This window comes from Salmo salar, chromosome 07 (genome assembly GCF_965601325.2).
Source record: "Salmo salar chromosome 07, fSalSal1, whole genome shotgun sequence".
NCBI lineage: Eukaryota > Metazoa > Chordata > Actinopteri > Salmoniformes > Salmonidae > Salmo > Salmo salar.
Window position 1 is genome coordinate 45789837 of NC_138297.1, and position 8053 is coordinate 45797889.

At 45.2% G+C, this 8053-nt stretch overlaps 1 pseudogene; it reads right to left on the bottom strand.

Moving 5' to 3' along the window:
- The window catches only part of LOC106609261 (EF-hand calcium-binding domain-containing protein 6-like), a 33803-nt pseudogene extending 28922 nt beyond the window's left edge, over positions 1–4881 (bottom strand).
- Positions 4882–8053: the final 3172 nt, after the last annotated feature.

The window sequence follows — 8053 nt, forward strand, 5'->3', positions numbered from 1 at the left end:
CACACACACACACACACACACACACACACACACACACACACACACACACACACACACACACACACACATAGACACAGATGGAAAGGGAGATACGCTCGCAAGCACACACAATCACACACACATGGATAGGTGGAGATATACACACACACCTATTTTGGTGGCTCATAATCAAAGTCTAGTCTCTAATGCCCTGCCCTACATCTTACCACGGTGTAATCTAGTGCTTCTGCTCCCTACAGAGCTCTATGGCATTGAGTCTTATTATAGATGCCACACTGTCTAATTATCACTGCTATCAGCAGGCACCGAGCGGGACGCCTGGCTAGAACCACAGGAGTACTGCACCGCTCTGCATGCTCTATATACCTGGGAACGGGGCTGGAAAGACTGCTGTGTAGGTAAAGTGTTCCAGTGTGAAGGTCAGACCCAGGTCATGATGTTTTAGTGAATGTGCGGAGGAGTAGAGATAGGGAGTTTTTAGTACTGGGTGGTACTTTCACCTTTCAGACATGACAGACTCGCTCTGCCTTTCTCTCTCTCTCTCTCTCTCTCTCTCTGTCTGTCTTAGTCTCTGTCCATCATCCGCCTCTATCTTCCCCTCCACTCCCTCTCTGTCCATCTCTTGTTTGTCTTTCTGTCAGTCTGTCTTATTTCTCTTTCTCTCCCTCTCTAACTCCGCTCTAGGACTTACCTGTAATTATTGGAGTAAGTGTTCTCTAACATGTAAGGCAACCACCGCCTGCTAAATAATTGATCGCGATAAAAAAAAGAGAAAGAAAACGCACCAAGCTCTCAATCTCTTCTCTGAAAGTGTTTGGGAAACAGATGAAGGAGACAAAAAGGAAAGGAAAGAGAAAGAGGAGGAAGACAGAGGGGGAAAAAAGCGGCTTGTGGCATCTCGCTCCCTCAAGCACAAAGCGACTTCCACATCAAAATGTCACCAGCACAACAGCTGCTGCTCCTGCAATATAGTCCTTTAAAGAAAACTTTCAACAACTCCCCTCGAAAAACACCATCTTTTTAATGAATAAGGAACAGAAAGACTGAGAGAAGGGGAGGGGGAGGAAGAGGGAGGGAGGGACACAAAGTGCTGATATTATGGGTGGAAATCTGTGTGGGAAAGACAGGCAGTCAAACTGTCAGGCGTGAGCGCTGAGACGGAACAAAGAGGAACAGTGGAGACAATTACATTGGCGCTGTGGAGTGACGAGAGGCATCGCACAGCAACACACCACGGATGGAGGGAGAAGGGATACACCATATACATGATAAACAACTCTACTGTAGGTGTATATCACTACCCATAACACCACTCCGGTACTGATCAATGATAAACAGGTGTGGATGAAGAACAAACAGTGGGAGGTATATGAACACGAAACGTAAACGCGCGAACAGCTACACTACGTCACTAAATATCGATCAATGTCCCCACTGCCTTCATAAACAATGCAAGGGAATGATCAATTTCATCAATGAGCAATGTGACCAATGCCATTACGACTATCAGTGACGCATCAAGAGAGTCGCATTTCCCTAAGTGGTCCGCATGTACTGGACAAACGTAAAAACGCAACATGCAACAATTTCATTGATTTTACTGAGTTACAGTTCATATGAGGAAATCAGTCAATTGAAATGAATTCCTTATGGATTTCACATGACTGGGAATACAGATATGCATCTGTTGGTCACAGATACCTTTAAAAAAAATGGGCCTCACAATGGGCCTCACAATGGGCCTCAGGGTCTCGTCACTGTGTTTTTGTGTATTCAAATTGACATTGATAAAATGCAATTGTGTTCGTTGTCCATAGCTTATGCCTGCCCATACCATAACCCCACCGCCACCATGGGGCAATCTGTTCACAACGTTGACATTAGCAAACCGCTCGCCCACACAATGCCATACATGTCTGCGGTTGTGAGGCCGGTTGGACGTACTGTCAAATTCTCTAAAATGACGTTGAAGGCGGCTTATGGTAGAGAACTTTACTTTAAATTCTCTTGCAACAGCTCTGGTGGACATTCCTGCATTGTGTGACAAAACTGCACGTTTTAGAGTGGCCTTTTGTTGTCCCCAGCACAAGGTTCACCTGTGTAATGATCATGCTGTTTAATCAGCTTCTTGATATGCCACACCTGTCAGGACGATGGATTATCTTGGCAAAGGAGAAATGCTTAATAACAAGGATTTAAACAAATTTGTGCACCACATTTGAGAGAAATAAGCTTTTTGAGCGTATGGAAAAATGTATGGGATCTTTTATTTCAGCTCATGAAACATGGGAAACACTTCATATTTTTGTTCAGTGTAGTTCTGAAAACAGAAAAAGGCAGGACACCCACACCAAACATCTCTGCACAGCAGAGATTGTCATAAAAAGTTATAAAGAAACTGAGAGACCTCCAACACTATGTAGTAAGGCTTAGTAAGAAAAGCGCCATAAACCCCTTTTTTACCAAGACTAACCTCATGTCTTATACTGCCATCTAGTGGCCAAGATAGTCAATGACAAGGCAGCGGTGCCGATGTGGAGCCCGGAGCTAGAGAATCAGCATTACTTTGTCAGACTACACAAGAGCAGAACGTAGGACACATCTGGGGTATACTACAAAGCAGGTTCAATGAGTTAGCCTGCTAACTTTAATAAACAACCAGAAATAATTATGGATTTTCTGGTTCTTTAAAAAAGCTAAACTTAGATATGTGTTTTTGGTTGTTGAGTCAATTAGACCATGCCAATTTCAAGCATATACACTGCTCAAAAAAATAAAGGGAACACTTAAACAACACAATGTAACTCCAAGTCAATCACACTTCTGTGAAATCAAACTGTCCACTTAGGAAGCAACACTGATTGACAATAATTTCACATGCTGTTGTGCAAATAGAATAGACAACAGGTGGAAATATAGGCAATTAGCAAGACACCCCCAATAAAGGAGTGGTTCTGCAGGTGGGGACCACAGACCACTTCTCAGTTCCTATGCTTCCTGGCTGATGTTTTGGTCACTTTTGAATGCTGGCGGTGCTTTCACTCTAGTGGTAGCATGAGACGGAGTCTACAACCCACACAAGTGGCTCAGGTAGTGCAGCTCATCCAGGATGGCACATCAATGCGAGCTGTGGAAAGAAGGTTTGCTGTGTCTGTCAGCGTAGTGTCCAGAGCATGGAGGCGCTACCAGGAGACAGGCCAGTACATCAGGAGACGTGGAAGAGGCCGTAGGAGGGCAACAACCCAGCAGCAGGATCGCTACCTCCGCCTTTGTGCAAGGAGGAGCAGGAGAAGCACTGCCAGAGCCCTGCAAAATGACCTCCAGCAGGCCACAAATGTGCATGTGTCTGCTCAAACGGTCAGAAACAGACTCCATGAGGGTGGTATGAGGGCCCGACGTCCACAGGTGGGGGTTGTGCTTACAGCCCAACACCGTGCAGGACGTTTGGCATTTGCCAGAGAACACCAAGATTGGCAAATTCGCCACTGGCGCCCTGTGCTCTTCACAGATGAAAGCAGGTTCACACTGAGCACGTGACAGACGTGACAGAGTCTGGAGACGCCGTGGAGAACGTTCTGCTGCCTGCAACATCCTCCAGCATGACTGGTTTGGCGGTGGGTCAGTCATGGTGTGGGGTGGCATTTCTTTGGGGGGCCGCACAGCCCTCCATGTGCTCGCCAGAGGTAGCCTGACTGCCATTAGGTACCGAGATGAGATCCTCAGACCCCTTGTGAGACCATATGCTGGTGCGGTTGGCCCTGGGTTCCTCCTAATGCAAGACAATGCTAGACCTCATGTGGCTGGAGTGTGTCAGCAGTTCCTGCAAGAGGAAGGCATTGATGCTATGGACTGGCCCGCCCGTTCCCCAGACCTGAATCCAATTGAGCACATCTGGGACATCATGTCTCGCTCCATCCACCAACGCCACGTTGCACCACAGACTGTCCAGGAGTTGGCGGATGCTTTAGTCCAGGTCTGGGAGGAGATCCCTCAGGAGACCATCCGCCACCTCATCAGGAGCATGCCCAGGCGTTGTAGGGAGGTCATACAGGCACGTGGAGGCCACACACACTACTGAGCCTCATTTTGACTTGTTTTAAGGACATTACATCAAAGTTGGATCAGCCTGTAGTGTGGTTTTCCACTTTAATTTTGAGTGTGACTCCAAATCCAGACCTCCATGGGTTGATAAATTGGATTTCCATTGATTATTTTTGTGTGATGTTGTCGCCTTCCAGTGGTATTTCTGTTATTTCTTTCATTCAGATCTAGGATGTGTTGTTTAAGTGTTCCCTTTATTTTTTTGAGCAGTATATATTTTTTTAAATTACAAGAGTCTACTCTACCTTTATCCAGGGACCTGACACTATAGCCTACTAATCTACCTTTTTCGGCAAGTTAGCTGGCTAACTCATTGAACCTGCTTTGTAGTATACCCCACAGGTCGCAGATCTGTTTGTGCTGTCTTGCTAACTCCTATTATCATTGGAGTTGGCAAGACAGCACAAACAGATCCCAAACCAGTCTACAAGAGACCCACACCTGCCCTCTCTCACCATGGCCAGCATGGCGTTGAGCTGGGTCTGCGTGAGGGGGAAGAGGAAGGCCTCCACCACCTGTCTGAACTCCCCCCGGGTCACTGAGCCGCTCCCCTCAGGGTCCAGGCCTTTGAACGCTGCCCTCACATCCTCTAGCCTCTCCACCAGCCTCCGGGGGAGCAGGGCCTTGATCTCCCCCTGGGACAGATGCTCATCTGGGGCTGACTGTACCGATGAGACTGTGGAAGGACATGGAAGTGATTAGGAGTCTGTGTGGGGGACACTGTTTGCTGTGTTTGGTTTAGATTTATTCCAGGGTTTTTCCCTTACTGTACATTCTCATGTTACGTTATGAGTAGGCTATGAGTTGAGAATGATATATGAATGAACTCACCAGCTGTGGGGACATGGGAGAGAGAAGGGTGGTAAATCGAAGGTGTGATGCATACAGTACTCACTGGAGAGTTTTTGGTGTGTGTGTGTGTGTGTGTGTGTGTGTGTGTGTTTAGCTATCAGACAGGCACCTTGTAGAGGAGATGGTTGCCAACTTGTCTCAGTCAATCAAAGCAACAGCAATAGGAAACATTTTTCGTCGGGACGAGAGCAGAATTTAAACATAAAAGGCTATTATTATTTTACTTCAAATTAACCTTTTCATAATTAGCATACACTTTGAAGTCGCCCCAAGGTTAATCACAACATTTACATATTTGCCTCCTGCTTAGATTATGTTCACTACAAACTAAAATGTTTGTTGTTTTATGCAAATGATGTCACAAATGAATTAGTGAATTTTCACTTGAATGGAAAGTACCGTTTGTAATTTAGACATATCTAAATTAGCTTCTGTGATCTCTCCAATTTAAATGCTTGTTTCTTATAAATATTTTATTTGACTTGGCTTGATTAATTTAAAGCTTCAATTAAAAAAGCACAGATGAAAAAGGGCAGGAAGAAATGTAACCTGCTACAATTCAATTTATACTATTCCTCTGAAGTTAGTGCTCAAGTTTAGACTATTGCGAATTGTTGCAATGTTATTTGTCCTTTTCATTCTATCATGTTGTAACGCCCTGGCCATAGAGAGGGGTTTTTGGTTCTTTATTTTGGTTAGGCCAGGGTGTTACATTGGGTGGGCGTTCTATGTTCTTTTTCTAGGTTTTTTTGTATTTCTTTGTTTTGGGCCGTGTGTGACTCCCAAATCAGGCACAGCTGAAGTTCGTTGTTGTTGATTGGGAGTCACACATAAGGTGCAGGTTTTTCCTTTGGGTTTTGTGGGGGATTGTTTTCTGTTTTGTTCAGTTGGGACCAGACAGGACTGTTTGCTGTCGGTGCTATCAAGTGTTTTGTTTGTAGTGGTTCATTTTTATTAAATTATCAAGATGAACACACAACCTCCGCTGCATCTTGGTTTTCTTCCGACGACAGCCGTTACACATGTAGCATTAGGACAACTAATGTGGTTGCTGATTGAATGTTATAGTTACCCCTTTTCTTTACGTCATGTAGCTCTGGATAGATTGAAATTGTTGGTCTCTGAGTCTGACCTGAGTTTCCCTCCGTTTCTTTGGAGAGCTTCGTAAAAGCGCAGGAGAATGCAGAGAACGCGTTGTGGTTGTCATAGAGATGTATCGGCACCGTTCTATAGTTCCAGACTCCTCCCGGAAGTTATGTCAGGTTTCACCTTCGTGCCTTTGCCTCTACTTCAAGCTAAATATTCTTCATCCAGAGTAGTAGACCCTCACTCAACAGTAAACACCCCCCATCGAGTGGTTAGTGATAAGGACTATTGTGATAGTGTAGATGTCTAGGGTTGGTAGACCTAGTGTTAACTTATTGTAATAATAGTAATAATAATAATGGATTCAACTTCTAGAGTGCTTTTCATTAAAAAAAAAAATCTCAAAGTGCGTGAAAAAGAAAAAGAAAATAAGCAGCTCCAGTATATGGTAAGAGCAGGTCTGGACTGCGAGTTTCAACCAGAGTTGAGCGTTTTGAGTGTGCAACAGTTGAGAGGGAACCACATGGCTTGAGCAGAGGGAGGTTGTCAACGGAAGTACCAACATTTATACTTTGACTCAAAATTGCTAGCAAATAATGCAAGTGCATTGAAGACATCACACACACAATTGTCCTGAAGACATAACTGTATTAATAAACCAGCAAGCAAGCATGTAAAGCACGATGCATTATACCCAGGTTAGGACAACCCTACAGGCATATAAAAACCAAACAAACAGTACACACCATTACCCTTGTAGAGGTGGGCTGCAGCAGGATTGCCAGCGGTCGTAAACAGAGAGAATGAGAGAAAAAGCTGACAAGAGAGTTAATTTCCCTTTTTGTTTATTGTCTATTCCACTTGCTTTGGCAATGTAAACACATGTATCTAAAGCCAATTGAATTGAATCGATAGAGAGATACAGACAGAGAGAGAGAGAGAGAGAGAGAGAGAGAGAGAGAGAAGGTAAGAGGGATGTCCTAAAGCAGAGACCTGAGCCTGTGGGAGGGGTCTGTTGTGGATGTTACCTCCACATCAATGAAGACATTCACAAGTGTCCAGCAGAGCAGAGGGGTTGGGGGGGGGGGGGGGGGGGGGGGGTGTCTACTGGTCTCTCTGGGGGCATTTACAGCAGGGAGGAGGAGGAGGAGGAGGAGGAGGAGAGAAGGAGATGCAAGCAATGGAAGAGAAAAGGGTCTACATGTACTTGGGGGAGAGCACACAGAGAATGCTGGTAACATGGAGGGATACTGTGTTGTCTCTATAGGTGGCTATGGGTCTGAGGACAGAGAAAGGCATCACTTTAGCAGCATAAACAAACAGAACTGATATAAAAGGCGGTTGTGATGTGTCATTTTTGTGATTTTGCTCACACACCAGCATGTACACACACACGCGCACGCACACACACGCGCACACACACACACACACATTCCCCATTCACCTCGGCAAGAAAGGTTGATACAAAAAGTCTAGTGCTGATTAAGCTAATGCCCATTGAAAGCCTTTTTGTAACAAACAAGCTATGTAATGTACTGAAAGTGAGAAACGTGTGCTAAAAGGAAGGACTAGGTAAAGTACGAACTGACCAGGATACAGCTAAAATGGAACACTTGCTCTGTATCAAAGGGCAATCATGGGTGGTCTCTATACTTGACTCTGGGCTGGCCTTATGATTCCCCACCATAGCATTCATACAGCGTTTAAAAAACATAACAACACTGTCTCAACGTCAAGTGTTGAACGAGACATGTAAGCTTCCTCTGTACAGGTTTGGCGACGACGCCACAAGCTTCCATGCGTTTCCCTCAGGCTTGGGGCCACTGCCACATACACAACTTGCTAAAGAGCACTGGTATATACACATACATACTTAGGGGTACATACTGAAGAGGAATGGGATGATGGGCGGAGAGAGGGGGGACATAGATGGGGGTGGGGGATGGAATCTGTGCCACATTGGGCTAAAACAGGATCTCGCTTATTGGCTGAGAAACTGACCGCTTGATTGATG